Source organism: Macaca thibetana, chromosome 10 (genome assembly GCF_024542745.1).
Source record: "Macaca thibetana thibetana isolate TM-01 chromosome 10, ASM2454274v1, whole genome shotgun sequence".
Classification (NCBI taxonomy): Eukaryota; Metazoa; Chordata; class Mammalia; order Primates; family Cercopithecidae; genus Macaca; species Macaca thibetana.
In genome coordinates this window covers 2,004,812-2,020,388 of record NC_065587.1, presented here as the reverse complement: position 1 = coordinate 2,020,388, position 15,577 = coordinate 2,004,812, and positions in this window count along the sequence as shown.

Genomic DNA, 15,577 nt, shown 5'->3' with positions numbered 1-15,577 from the left:
TTTTAGGTTCACAATAATTAACATTTTGTGAATACTGTTCTGAGCCTTGCTTTACTAATTTAAAAATATATTTAATATATTGTAGGCCGGGGTGGTGGCTCATGCCTGTAATCCCAGCACTTTAGAACGCTGAGGTGGGCAGATCACTTAAACCCAGGAGTTTGAAACTAGCCTGGGTAACATGGCAAGACCTCTTCTCTACAGAAAAATACAAAATTTAGCTGGGCATGGTGGTGTGCACCTGGGGTCCCAGCTACTCTAGAGGCTGAGGCAGGAGGGTAGCTTAAGCCTGGGAGGTTGAGGCTGCAGTGAGCCAAGATCATGCCACTGCACTCCAGCATGGGTGAGAAGATGAGACCCTGTCTTAAAATATAAATATTAAAATTTATATATAAATATATACATACAAAATATATATATGTGTATATATATATATCACTCTGTACTAAAATATTAATAGTTTCCTCATTTCCACGCTTTCTTTTGCCACAGTGCACAGTGGTGAGTGCTAGCAAATATTTAGAACTGGCTCTCTGGAAAAATGTGATTAGATTTTTATCTATCATCTATCTATCTATATCTATCTATCTATTATCTATCTATCTATCCATCTCTATTTATCTATGTATCTAATCTATGTATCTATCTATGTGTGTATGTATCTATCTACCTGTGTAGCTACCTATCTTGCTTTCTAGCTATCTTATGATATAAAGGATGGTAAGCATTGTTTACAAACTATAATGAAATGTGCAATAGTGGTCTTTATTGTTAATTCTCATAGAATATTTCTGTTGATTTTGGCCAAACTCTAGAACCTGTAGCCCACATATGGTTGCAATTTAACCCTGAGTTGACAAAATCAGTCTATGGATCAATGTTTGTTATTACCCAACACAGCAAAGAAACCATTTCTGTCCCTGGCACATGAGCGTGGTTCTGATAGGGATAGGGGTTGATGTTTCCATTTGCCTCAATGGGTACCATGAAAGTGTAACAGTGAGATGTGTGGCACGTCTTCACCTGCTCCTGGAAATGAATATCTTGCTCTCAGGGGCTGGAAGGAGCCTGCCGCATGTACCAGTGCACCTGCCCTACTCCATTATGTGTGTTCTCATCTCTTCCTCCACTCCCTGCTGTTGGAGAGTCAGTGCCCCACACTGAGTTTTGCTGTGAAAACTGGTAACACGATGAACCAGTGCACGCACACGCCACTTCATGTGTTGACAGGTGCATCTTTGGAATAGATCCTTAAAGGCGGGCATGCTGACCTGCTACTTTTCTATATTCTATGATTTTTTTTTGTCATAGTTTCCACTCATTCTTTTGTGTTTTCTAAACATGCAATCATAACACCTGCAAACTGAGATAGCTTATCTCTCTTTTTGGTTATTAATCCTTGAATCGAATTCTCTTGTCTAACTGCGTTGGCTGTTACTTCCACTAGAATGTTAAGCACTAGTGGGAAGAGTGGCCATCATAGTCTTGTTTGTGCATTTAGTGGAAATGCTTATGTCATTTCTCCATTAAGTAAATGCTGGCTTTTGAATTAAAGTATATAACGTTTATCAGGTTAAAAAATCCATCAATTATTATTTTACTAAATATTATTTTGTATATGGAATGAGTGTTGAATTTTGTTAAATGACCTTTTACCTTTTGTAAATATGACTGGATGATTTTTTTCATCTAGACCAATTAATATGATAAATGTATTATATTAATGTTTTTCTTAATATTGAATTATCCCTGCATTCCTGGAATAAGTCCCAATTGTCACGTTATATTTAATTTTTAATGTGATTAGGATTTTGTTTACAAATTATCTACTCTATTATTTGAAAATTTCTAAATATCGTATTTGACATTTTGCATTAGTGTTCGTAAGTGATACTAATCTGTATTTTTGTTGTGCTTGAAAAAGATTCAGATGAATGCCTTTCTTGCTTCACAAATAGGATTTGGAAATTGTCCCCCTTTATCTATGCTTCTAAATATTCAAAATATCAATAAGATTTTAGATATTTGCTAAAATTCCCTTGTGAAATCACTTTGGCTTTTTTTTTTTTTTTTTTTTTTTTTTTTTTTTTTTGGCTTGTTTCAAGGAAAATAACTATAGTTTCACTTCTGGTAGAAAATTGGTCTTTTTAGATTTCCTACTGTGACTTGAGCCATTTTTCAGTAAACTTTTTTTTCTTGGAAGTTGTCAATTTCAATTAGGTCTTCAATTTATTTGTAACAATTTTTAAATTAAAAATTCTTTCATTTTGACAGCTATTTCCTCCTTGTCATTTCCTCCTTTGTACATTTGTGCTTTTTCTTTTAAAAAAATGAAGTTGGTTATTGGGATCCAGTTGCCATTTCCCAGGACAAAGGACAGAGGCACCGGTTGAATGAACGGCATGGCCCAAGTTTTTCAACCGTTTAACTGTAAGGAAAAGAACGGAGTGGAGGGAAACTGTAGAGTAAAAGTAATGGGAAAGGCATCCTGTTTAAACATGACCAAAACAAGAGGCTCAGGGATTTGTCTTTTCCAAAGGCACCTGCTTGATTAATGTAGTCATAACGCAGAGATTTTCTGCATTATGTCATTCTTGTCTTTTTTTTTTTTTTTTTTTTTCTCATTGTGAATTATTTCCTTCTATTTCTTTCCAGGTACTATATGGATATTTTTTCCCATTTTTAAATTGAGCATTTATTTTGTTCATTTTAATGAAAATATTATGAATTTTTCAAAGCTCAGCTACAGATGCATTTCATAGATCTGGGATTCATTTTTTTTAATTATTGTAATTTGCCAGAGTCAGGCATACCTTGTTTTATTACACTTTGCTTTATTGCACTTTGCAGAAATGGCATTTTCTGCAAATTGAAGGTCTGTGGCAACCCTGCGTTGAGAAAGTCTATTGCCGCCATTTTTCCAACAGCGTGTGCTCACTTTGTGTCTCCGTGTCACATGTGGATAATTTTCACAGTGTTTCAATTTCTTTCATTGTTATTGTATCTGTTATGGTGATCTGTGATCTTTGATGTTACCATTGTGATTGTTTTGGGGACACCACAGACTGCACCCATATCTGATGGCAAACTTAATAGACAAATGTGTGTGTTCTGATTGCTTCACTGACTGTCCATTCCCCATCTCTCTCCCTCTCCTCCGGCCTTCCTATTCCCTGAGACACAACAGCATTGAAATCAGGCCAGTTAATAACTCTACAGTGTCCTCTAAGTGTTCAAGTGAAGAGAATAGCCACAAGTCTCTTGATTTAAATCAGAAGCTAGAAGTGATGGGGCTTGGTCGGGAAGGCAGGTCCAATGCCAAGGTGGGCAGAAAGCGAGGCTCTTGTGCCAAACGGTCAGCCACGGTGTGAGTGAAAAGGAAAAGTTCTTGAAGGTAATGAAAAGTGCTACTCCGGCGAACACACGAATGGCAAGAAAGCAAACAGGTTTGTTGCTGATATGGAGAAAGTTTGAGTGGTCTGGACAGAAGATCAAACCAGCCACAACATTCCCTTGAGCCAAAGCCTAATCCAGAGGAAGACCCTAATTCTCTTCAGTTCTGGGAAGGGTGAGAGAAGAGAGGAAGCTGCAGAAGAAAAGTTGGAAGTGAGCAGAGCTTTGTTCATGAGGTTGAAGGAAAGAAGTCGTCTCCATAAAAGTGCAAGGAGAAGCAGCAAGTGCTGATGGAGAAGCTGCAGCAAGTTCTCCCAGAGATCCAGTGGAGACCATTGATGCAGGCGGCTACTCTAAACAGATTTTCAATGAAGATAAAACAACCTTCTACTGGAAGAAGATGCCATCTAGGACTTCCATAGCTAGAGAGGAGAAGTCAATTCCTGGCTTCAAGGACAGGCTGACTCTCCTGTGAGGGGTTCATGCAGCTCCTGACTTTAAGTGCAAACCAACACTTCTTGATCATTCAGAAAATCCTAGGGCCCTTAAGGATTATGCAAAATCTATTCTGCCCATGACTCTGTAAGTGGGACAGCAAAGCACGGATGACAGCCCACCTGTGTATGGCATGGTCTACTGAAGATTTAAGCCCACTGTCGAGACCTACTGCTCAGAAAAAAGATTCCTTTCACTATATCACTGCTCATTGATAAGGTGCCTCGTCACCCAAGAGCTGTGATGGAGAATGTTCAAGGGAATGAATATTGTTTTCATGCTGCTAACACAACATCCATTCTGCAGCCCATGGATCAAGGAGTAATTTCAATGTTAATGTCTTATTCTTTAAGAAATACATTTTATAAGGCTATAGCTGCCATAGATTGTGATTCCTATGATGGACCTGGGCAAAGTCAATTGCAAACCTTGTGGAGAGGATTCACCATTCTAAACGTCATAAGGAGCATTTGTGATTCATGAGAGGAGGTCAAAATATCAACATTGATAGGAGTTTAGAAGAAGTTGATTCCAGCCCTCAGGAATGGCTTTGAGGAGCTGAAGGTTTCAGTGGAGGGAGTCAACTGCAGATGTGGGGGAAACAGCAAGAGAACTAGAATTAGAGGTGGCACCTCTGTGGCTAAATTGCTGCAATGTCTTGATAAAGCTTGAATGAATGAGGGGTAGCTTCTTAGGGATGATCAAAGAAAGTCGTTTATTGAGAGGGAAACTTCTCGTGGTGAAAACAATGTGAACATTGTTGAAAACACAGCAAAGGTTTTGGAATATTCTTTATACTTTGTTGATAAAGCAGCAGCAGGGTTTGAGTGGATTGAGTCCAATTTTGAAAGAAGCCCTGTGAGTAAAATGTTATCAAACAGAATTGCATGCTGCAGAAACATCTTGTATGGAAGGAAGACTCCATTGATGGGGCAGACTTCACCGTTGTGTCATTTTACAAAATTGCCACAGCCACCCCAACCTCCAGCAACCACCACCCTGATCAGTCATCAGCCACCAACATCCAAGCAAGGCCCTCCACCAACAAAAAGATTATGGCTTGCTGAAGGCTTGGAGGATTGTTACTATTTTTTAGCACTAAAGTATCTTAAAATAAGGTATGCGCATTACATTTTTAGACGTAATGCTATTTCATACTTAATAGACTACAATATAGTGTAAACCTAACTTATTTATGCACTAGGAAACTAAAATATGTGTGTAACTCACCTTATTGTGATATTCACTTTATTGCAGTGGCCTGGAGCTGAACCCACAATATCTCTGAGGTGTACCTGCATTCTATCATTTTGTTTTAAATTTCCTCTTTGATTCATGGTGATACCATGTTCAGAATACTAATTGCTTTTATTTTGGCCTAATAATGTGGTCGGTGTTTATAGATACATCATGTGCACTTAAAAAAGTAGTTCACAGTTTAAAATTCAGAATCTGTAGGTGGCATCTACGTGTTGTTCAGGACTAACTGTAACCTGATGTTTTGTCCATTTGGTCTATTTTTTCCACCCTTAGGTGTATTTTACTGTTTTTAGCAGTGTCTGTCAAAATTTTGTATTTTGTATTCATCAGAATTTGTTATATTTTGTAGTTTCTCTTTATCAAATTTTGTTACTGAATGCGCCAAAATAAAAAAAAAAATTATTCAGTTGGCACTTGAACAACATGGGTTTGAACTGCATGAGTCACTTTTACATGAATTTTCTTCTGCCTCCGCCAACCCTGAGAGAGCAAGACCAGCCCCTCCTCCTCCATCTCTTCCTCCTCTTCCTCCCCCTCAGCCCACTCAACATGAAGGCCACGAGGAAGGAAAGCTTTACGATGATCCACTTCCACTTTATGAATAGTAAACACATTTTCTCTGCCTTATGATTTTCTTAATAACCTTTTCTTTTCTCTAGCTTGCTTTGTTTTAAGAATATGGCATATAATACAGACAACATAAAAAATATGTGTTAATTGATTTTTGTATTTTATCCATAAGGCTTCCAGTCAACAGTAGGCTACTAGTAGTAGTGAAGTTTTTGGGGAGCCAAAATTGAAATGCAGATCTTTAACTGCACAGGAGGCAGCATCCCCTAACCCCATGCTGTTCAAGGATCAATTCTACTTTTGTTGTGAATTCTGTCTCCGTCCTGTTGAATGCTTTGGTCTGAACCCTTCTTGCCAGAGATCAATCACATGGACCTGCTTCCTTTCTAATTGTGCTTTCTTAGCATTTTTTTTGCTCATGTTGTTATTTTTATCCTTGTGAACCTCTGTCTCACACAGATCTCATGCATGTATCATAGAGGCAGGTCTTTTTTGCTCACATAGCTTTGAGTGGGGGAGTTAAGCCTTTGTACATGCACTGATACAGCCTATATGTCTGGCCTCAGCACGCTCATGTGTGGCTTATGATTTCTTAAAATTCTTGGCTTTTTTGGCTGTATCTGGTGTTTGGGAATATTTGTGTGTTTGTTCTGATACAGTTATCCTTGCATTTTTTTTTTTAATCTCTGCTCTTCTCATGCATGGCTGCTCTGCATTCGTTTCCATAATGAGCAGTTGTGAAATGAGCCAGCAACCTCTTCTCCCTTCCCACCCTTTTCTTCAGCATTTAAACAAAGTCACATCTTGCTGCTCTCAGTCAAGATCTAGGAGGCAATCAGAGAGTTCTCCCACCTTCCACATATCCTGGTTTTCCTGCAAATTAGTTGTAATTGTGTTTTCTCAGCGTATGACAACCCCACACTGCTGTGTGTGCTCAGCCCCGGTCTTATGCTGAGGTTTCTGCCATAACCTCTGGGTTTACCTGCAGGCCCTTCTGGAGCTGGTTCCCAGGAAGGACCCATAGGGGATGTGGGGCTTGAGTTCTTACTTGTTCATAACTGTCTGTGGTCTATACCTGAAGGTCAGTTAGGTAGGATACAAAACCCTTGACTTGGCTGGGCGCGGTGGGTCATGCCTGTAACCTCAGCACATTGGGAGGCCGAGTCAGGTAGATCGCTTGAGGTCAGGTGTTCAAGACCAGCCTGGCCAACATGGTGAAACCCCATCTCTACTAAAAGTACAAATATTAGCCAGGCGTGGTGGTGCGTGCCTGTAATCCCAGCTACTTGGGAGACTGAGGCACGAGAATAACTTGAACCCGGGAGGCAGAGGTTGCAGTGAGCCGAGATTGCACCATTGCACTCCAGCCTGGGTGACTGAGCAAGATTCCGTCTCAAAAAAACAAAAACAAAAAACATAAACCAAAAACAAACTTGACTTGCATTTTGCTTCTTGAGTTTCTTAAACGTTTCCCCATTGTTTTCCGGTACAAAGTGTTGCTGTTGAGAAATCGAATGACAATCTCATTACTTTTCTCTTGCACGCACAGTGGCTGTGTGTCCCTATTTGCCCAAAACAGTCCCGGTCTATGGCTGTTGTCCATGCAGTAGAGCTCACACAAACATCGCTTCCTTTTAGCTCAGAAATTCCCGATTGGCTGAGAAATTCTAACGTCACCCTACTGATTTCCTCACATTGTCCAGCAGACGCCTTCTCTATCTTCAAAGCCCAGTGTTTTATTAGAATATTGTTCAGTGTTGACCATTCTGGGTGCTTTAGGGTCCTGGGTACAAGAATGCACTCCCTGGACACATCTTCCTCGACGATGGCTTTCAGGACGTGGCGAGCCTGGCGTCTTTTCCATCGTCTTCCTCTCCACTTTTGGGCGTTTCTGTTCACCTGTATCGGGATCTTCTTGGCTTCTATCCCATAACTGTGATTTTTTTCTATCATCTTTACTTTGAGATTCTCCCCTGCCCCCCATTTCTCCTTTCTACCTCTCACTGATTTGACTGTGATCTCTTGGTGTCTGTTCACTCTGTGTATGTATTGTTTCAATTCTCGTTTCTAAAATGTGCCTTTTTCTTTCAAAAAAATTGTTCCGCACCCTTTCAGTCTTTTGACTTCCCCTCCTTGTTTAGCCAGCGTATTTCCGAGCTTTTCTATTTTAATTTCTTGTGTTCTTGCATGCATCTGGCATTCCCCTAATTTTGCTCAGTTCATCTATTGCTTCGAAGAGTCGGGCTGCATCTGCTCAGAGGCCGTATTTTCCAGCGCATGATCTTAACTAGCTCGTTATTCAGTTCCTGTTTACTTTTTATTTTCACAAAGGTGTCTTTGTGTGGAATTTTTCACAGCCCTTTTCTCTCGCTTACTTTTGAATAAGATTGATGCTCCTGTATTTTAGAGGGTGTCCGTGTGCAAGGGGAGGGCCGTGGGCCAAGGTGTTTTCCTTACCCTCACCACCCAAGGATTCTTCCTCTGTTGTCATCAAAAGTGTTGAAGCCACAGCCTCTTGCTACAGCCACCTCTCTGACACCGAGGGCCACTGGCCAGCGCCTGGCCCCAGACCTGAGCCACACCCTCTTTTCCCACCGTATCCCACCCTTCACAATTTGGAATCTACGCCAGAAGGTTTTGCAAGGTGGGGCCTGTCCTTCTGAAGGGTGACTCTGTTGGGGATTTTCTGCATCCCTGAAGGCCTTGGCTGCCCCAGAACCCCCTCGTCTTCCCATGGTCCCCCACAGTCTTTTGTGGCCACCTCAGAACGGGGCCCCAGAGACCTCTCTGGGTGTCATGACTCTTCTTGAGGAGACACCTGCTCGGAATGTGAAGCTCTGGCTTGGGGGAGCCTCGGATCGGGTTCCTGTGTCGGGGGCTCTTAGCGGAGGTGGGCGCTCTCATCCCTCCATCCCGAGGCGTGCTCATGTGGCCCCGCTGCAATCTCTGTTCCCAGATGAGCAGGGCTGCTGGGGAAAGCAGCGTTCCTAGTGATGCTGTTTGGGGCCTCCGTCAGCACCTGTCCTGGTTTTATCCCAGTTTTTCTTTTTTTTTCCCCCGAGATAGAGTCTCACTCTGTCACCCAGGCTGGAGTGCAGGGGCATGATCTTGGCTCACTGCAACCTCCACCTCCCGGGTTCAAGCGATTCTCCTGCCTCAGCGTCCTAACTAGCTGGGAATGCAGGTTCCTGCCACGACACCCAGCTAATTTGTCCCCGCCGTTTGTTTGCGTCCTCAGGTAATTTGGGAGATTAATAAACAACACGGCCTCGGTGATCTCGCCTGAGCCGAGCTGTTGTTACTTTCACGGTTGTTGTTGTGATTGCTGCACTCTGCCCGTGTTTCTAGGGGCCTACAGGGGAGAATCGTCAGGTTATTCCATTTTGTCACATTCATGAAAATGGAAGTTCTTGTCTTTGTCTGTCGCCGGCTGCCTTTCTGTAATATGTCAGGAATTCGTCTCTTTGTGTTACTGAGGAAGCAGCTTAAGCCAGTGGCTGAGCGTGCGGATACTCAGTCATTCCGCCTGCGTCCATCTCTGTGCTGCCGCTCGTTAGCCGTGCAGCACGGGGCAGGGTAAGTAAACTCCCCGAGACTCCACGGCCCCCTCCACAACCTTGGGCTGATCCTGGCGCATTTTCCGTAGCAGGATTGTGAGGATTTGATAATTCCCCCAGTAGTGGACCGTGTCAGGCACGCTGCAAGTGTTCAGCAAATAGCAATTTATCACGGGGTCCACCAGCTTTCTAAACTTTAATTCTAATTGCACGAGGCACACCTTTTTGAGACTTTGCGGTGATGTGTGCTTTCCTTCGATCTCAGTACGTTTTCACTAGCTGTGTTGATCAGCATCTGCATAGTTGCAAGTGGGAGACACCTGTTCGGTGTCACGCTTCGCCAACGGGCCCTGCACGTGCACGTGTGTCCTGGTTCAGGTGGAAGCCGCCGTCCGCTTACAGAGGGAGGGTGGGCTCCGGCGGGTGAGTGGGTGGGAAAGGAGAGGCCTGGAGGTTAACTGCCAGGTGTGGCGGCGCTGTGGGCTGCCTGCACCGTGGTGGGGGGTTTCAACCCCTCTCTCAGTACCACACCTGCAGCCCGGCTCCATGACATGGCTGAGCCGCCCGTGGGTTGGGGACCCCAGGGATAACTGAGATGTGGGAGGAGCACAGAAGGTGCAGGGGGGCGCTGGCTTGTCTGCAGAGCCATTGCCCATCCCAACACCAGCCCTGAGCCTCTGCACCCCCAGACGTGTTCACTCAGACCCGCTCGCCCACCAAGACCCATCTCCATGCTCAGGTCATCCTGGTTCTCCCTGACAGTGCCCTCCTGGGAGTTCCTCGGGACTGAGCATTGATCTCTGTAGTTCTGGCTACGAGGTGTTGGCAACAGTGACAATGGACATGGGTCTTAGGGCCACATGGGTCTGTGTTCCCATCCTGGCTCCACCACCTGCAGGGCTGGCCATGTGCCCTTGATGGTCACCTCTTTCCGAGTCGATATTTCCTCCTCTGTAAACGGAGTTGACACCACCTGGCGAAGGTCTGTGAGGATTCGGTGAGAGGATGGAAGCCACATGCCCAGTGAGCGATGGGCCAGGTGGGACCAGCAAGCCCCAGTGCTCCCTGCCCTTGGCCCCTAGGGTCTCTGTGTTTCCCTGGGAGATGCGGCTTCTGTGAGGAGAAGGGGATGTGGGGCTTGGCTCTCTTCGGCCGCTCCACAAGCCTGGCTTCGCTGGTGCTTCGACCATGGTGGGTGTTGAGCTGTAAGAACTTGTTAGAGACATGTAGGGCTGAGAGCTCAGTCCTTGGTGGGAGGAGTCCGGTCCCGGGACAGAGCCCTCTGCATTCAGGGGTCCGAGCTGTCGGGTCTGTGGACTCTGAGGCCCCAGCCCTGGCTTCTCCCTGCTGTGGGGGAGGGGCTGCTCTAAGAGCCCCTGGAGGGCGGGCGGTCACCTTCCTCCCCTGGCCAGCCCCAGCCGGCAGCTCTGCCACTGGACCTCAGCCTCGCTCTAGGACACCCCAAACCTTTCTCAAACCAATCATCTCATGTTGATGGACGAAATTAGTCTCTGAATTCTAATGAGACTGTGCACTCGGGAGACAGACAGCTCATCTGAACATTAAATGAGAAAAATTGCCACTTTGGTTGGTTCCTTTAGAAACTCATTTGCATTCTGTCAGCTTTCATTATGAAAGGGAACTGCAGATATGGTGGGATGTGGGCGGGGGGGTCCCTCTGGCCTGGCCTGGGGCTGGTGCCGTGTGTGGCAGGGAGGCCGGGCCCTCCCAGCTCCCTCGGGGGCTTCTGCTGCTGGTCCCACGGAGGCACTGGGGCTACCCTCCTCACCTGCACATTGCCCCACCCCATCCTCCTGGGGCGGGGGTGAGATATACCTTCTCTTCTCCCTTCCTCACTGTCCTGGAGCTAAATCCAGAAGCCGAGCGTCTTCCCTGCTTCAACTTCCCTGCGCAGGGGTCTGAGCAGGCGCAAAGCCCCCAGTATGGGCATGGGCACGGGCACGGGCAGGTGGGCGCCCTCCTGCGCTGTTTTCTTTGGCTGGGTGAAAAATCACCCTCAAACTTTGTGGCTTAAGACAACAGTGATCCTTCCTCACCACCCTGCATTCTGACTGGGCTGTTTTTCTGCTGAGCTGGCCTTCTGAGCCTCACCCACAGGACTCACCCACAGGAATCCACCCAAGGGACCCACCCATGGGACCCACCCAGGGGAGCCACCAAGACTCATCCACGGGACCCACGCACGGGACCCACCCAGGGGACCCACCCGCAGGATTCACCCACCAGACTCACCCACAGGCCCACCCACCGGACTCACCCACAGGCCCACCCAGGGGACTCACCATCCATGAAGACCCACCCTTGAGGAATGGGAAGGGTGGGACATGGGTGGCCACCATCTTCAAAGACCGAGTGGCAGTCCACATGAGGCCACAAGGAGCCAGAGCCCTTCTGACCTGTCAAAGTGGCCGGTGAGATGTCTCCCCTTCACCCAAGACCCCAAAGACTCCTTCCATTGCAGGAGCAGCTTCGGGTCCAGCTGTGGCTTCTCCTGGCCTGGAGACTGCAACACCAGCCATGCGGTGAGGATGGGAGGACGGCCCTGTGACGGGTGTTCCAGCCAGGACAGGAGGACCCGGAAGGGGCTGGGCAGAGCAGTGCTGACATCCAGCCAGGCACACGCACTGCCCCCAGACTCAAGGCCGAGAAATAGCTCCTGACCCACGCCCAGTGCTCTCCTCTTGGGACTGTTCCTTAATCCTTAATCGAAATCTGGCCCACTGCTTGCATTGTAAATAAAGTATTATTGGAACACGACAATGCTAATTCATTTAGGGTTGCTTTTGTGCCCCAGTGGCAATGTCTATAGCTCCAGAGACCCCAGGACTGGCAAGGCCTGGGCAATTTGTTTTCTGGGCCTTCAGAGAAAGCCTGCCCATCCCTGCTGTCCTCCCTGGCTGTCCTCAGCTGGAGGCTCTGCCCTCTGGGCTCTGGGCACCACCCATGGAGACGTCTCCCTTTCTCAGAAGTGGCCTGCGTGTCTGGTGGCGTTGCCTCCTCAGCTGTGCCCTGCCCTCAAGTGCTCAGAGGCCTCTTGGCTGCTCCTCACTCTGAACTCTCTTCCCTCTAGTCCAAGTTAGTGACACTTGCTCTGAAACAATTCTCTTCAAATGTGAGTGTTCTAAAAAGTGACTCTCATAGGGTTCACCCCATGGGCTCAAAGCCACATCCTCCTTTCCTCCCGAGGCAGAGCCCTCCCTGCTGTGAACAGGTCACGCTGCTTCAGGAAAAGTCACCGTTCTTAGGATGCACCCTTTTCTCTCCTAGCTCAGAGGCTCTAACTCAGGGCTGTCCAATCTTTGGGCTTCCCTGGGCCACATTGGAAGAAGAATTGTCTTGAGCCACACATAAAATACACACGAATGCTAGCAATAGCAAAAAAAAAAAAAAAAAAAATCGTAAAAAAACTCATACTTTTTAAAGGAAGTTTACAAATTTGTGTCGGGCTGCATTCAAAGGCATCCCGGGCCACATGCAGCCTGCGGACCGGGTGGGTTGGACAAGCTGTAACTCTGTATGTTTAACAAGAAGCCTTAGAGGCTTGTAAAGACAGCCAACCACATGCAACATCTGGAAAGCCTCGAAGTTCTCGGGCTCTGTGGCTTCCAGCAGCCTTTGAGGGGCTACGCATGGACTTTGTGTCTGGATTTTTGGAAGGTTGCAGCGTGCTGAAGTCCTGTGTTTCCCAACGCTGGACTGGAAGGCCCATGAGCTGGTCACGGCTTCAACCCAGGGTGGCATGAAGGTCTTTGGGGGTTTGGCCCAACTCCAGCACAAAGCTGTTCAAGGCCCAGGCCAAGACGAGGCGCTCTCTGCAAAGAAGGGCGGGCTCTCAGTTCCTTGCAGACAGGCAGGTGCACACCAGTCCAAGGCAGGGGAGACCTGTGGAAAACAGAGCCTCCTTGGTGCCAAGCAGGTGCTCTTCAGGCCTGAGCTGAGCCAGCCAGGTCTTGAGACAGAAGTATCCACATCAGGTGTGTGAGCGCCAAGGCCCGTGAGTTTCAAGTTCTTTCACTTAACGTCCAAATCACTGTTTGCTCCCAGTGACCTCTGCCTTAGAATCTCACATCAGAGGCATAACACAGGCAGATCATTAAGTCAGTCACCAAAGCTAACAGCTGACATTTGCACTAATTGTAATTAAAAATTAGCATAGAAATGTGCTTTTAGGAGATTAAAATTATTGGTAGGTCCTGACCTGTATGCATCACCCTAAGTGATGGGCGACAAACGGACGTCACATTAAATAAAGTACATCTAATGGGCTTTTGAGGGAGAAAAGATGCAAATTCATTGATTTTCCTTTCTCCTTGATTTACAAATACGCCTTCTGCATAGATAAACACCACGCATTAGGACTGTTGGCATGTCCCGCTCTTTTCGGAGCTTCTGGAGGCTGCGTCTTCATCAATTCCGTACAGGTCCATGACCTCTAATAACAGCTTTGTACTGTAAGCACTTTCTATACTCTGGAAATTGCATTACATATTAGAAATATTATCTCCATGCAGCAAACTATCCGTTAATGATTAGTTGAGTGGTAAAACGCATGTCAGGGAGAGGATGCAGATTTCATGGAGCAATCACAGTCTGGCGTTTGTTTGCATTCGGAGCGGTATTTACATCGCGGGCACGGGATCCGGGGAGCTGCTGGCACGGACAAAGTGAGAGGAAGGTGGAGGTGTCACCGGGGCCCCTGGCAGCCACGATTGCAGGGTTTCTCGCCTCCTTCCTCCCAGGGTTCTGAGGTGGGGCAGGGGCTCGGGGCCTGAGGTCTCCCTGGAGAGCTGGAGGGCAGTGGCCGGCTCCCGTTTGCTGCTACAATGATGAGCTGTGCCCTGTGTGGCCCCATGCCAGCCCTCTGTGGGGGCTCAGTTCAGTCATTCAACAATCAGGCAGGCAGCGCCTCTGACAGGCTCCGGAGAGAAGGGAGAGGCAGGGTGTAGACTCTCACAGCACCTGGAGGTGAGGGGGAGGCTGGAACCAGCAAGGGAGGGACAAATAAAGGCCAGAACGAAGCCTCATGCTATAAGAAACACAAAGCAGATGGGAATCGGGCACAGCTGGGCAGCCGGCCTAATTGCTGCAATCATGGAAGGCCTCTCTGAGGAGGTGATGGTTGAGAAAAGTCCAGAAGGAAACGGTGGAGTGAGTCACGCGGGGCGGGTGGGAGGAGAGAATCGAGGAGTCAGGCGGGGTGGGTGGGAGGAGAGAATGGAGGAGTCACGTGGGGTGGGTGGGAGGAGAGAATGGAGGAGTCACGCGGGGTGGGTGGGAGGAGAGAATGGAGGAGTCATGCGGGGTGGGTGGGAGTATAGACTCGAGTGAGTCACGTGGGGTGGGTGGGAGGAGAGAATCGAGGGGTCACGTGGGGTGGGTGGGGAGAGAGAGAAAATGGAGGAGTCACGTGGGGGGAGGAGAGAATGGGGAGTGGGGGTGGGTGGGAGGAGAGAATCGAGCGAGTCACGTGGGGTGGGTGGGAGGAGAGAATCGAGGAGTCACGTGGGGTGGGTGGGAGGAGAGAATGGAGGAGTCACGTGGGGTGGGTGGGAGGAGAGAAAATGGAGGAGTCACGTGGGGGGTGGGTGGGAGGAGAGAGAAAAGGAGTGGAGGAGTCACGTGGGGTGGGTGGGAGGAGAGAATCGAGGAGTCACGTGTGGGGTGGGTGGGAGGAGAGAAAATGGAGGAGTCATGTGGGGGTGGGGTGGGAGGAGAGAAAATGGAGGAGGACGTGGGGTGGGTGGGAGGAAGAAATGGAGTCACGTGGGGTGGGTGGGAGGAGAGAAAAAATGGAGGAGTCACGTGGGGTGGGTGGGAGGAGAGAATCGAGCGAGTCACGTGGGGTGGGTGGGAGGAGAGAATCGAGGAGTCACGCGGGGTGGGTGGGAGGAGAGAATCCTGAACAGAAAAGACTTCAGGCTCTGGGGGGCTTGCTGTGTTTGGAGGAGTGTGAGCAGCCCAGCCCGGCTGGAGGGGAGTGGGCGGGAGGAGGGTCCCAGGACTGCACTAAGCGGATGCTGGGCCTCTGTCTTGGTGAGGTGAAGGCGTTGGAGAGTCCTGAATGGGGGAGGTCATGCTCTGCCCCAGGTTTCCTCTTGGTTTCTGTGCAGAAAATCCAGAGACTGATACAGAAAATGGGCAGGAGACAGCAGCCTGGAGGAGAGCACTTTGAGAAGCGCTGGATTCCGGGCATATCTCGAAGGTTGGCCAAGTGGGCAGCTTTTCCGTAGGCTGGCGACGGGTCGCAGGAGAGAGGGAACTCCGTGGTGACGCCACCCTGG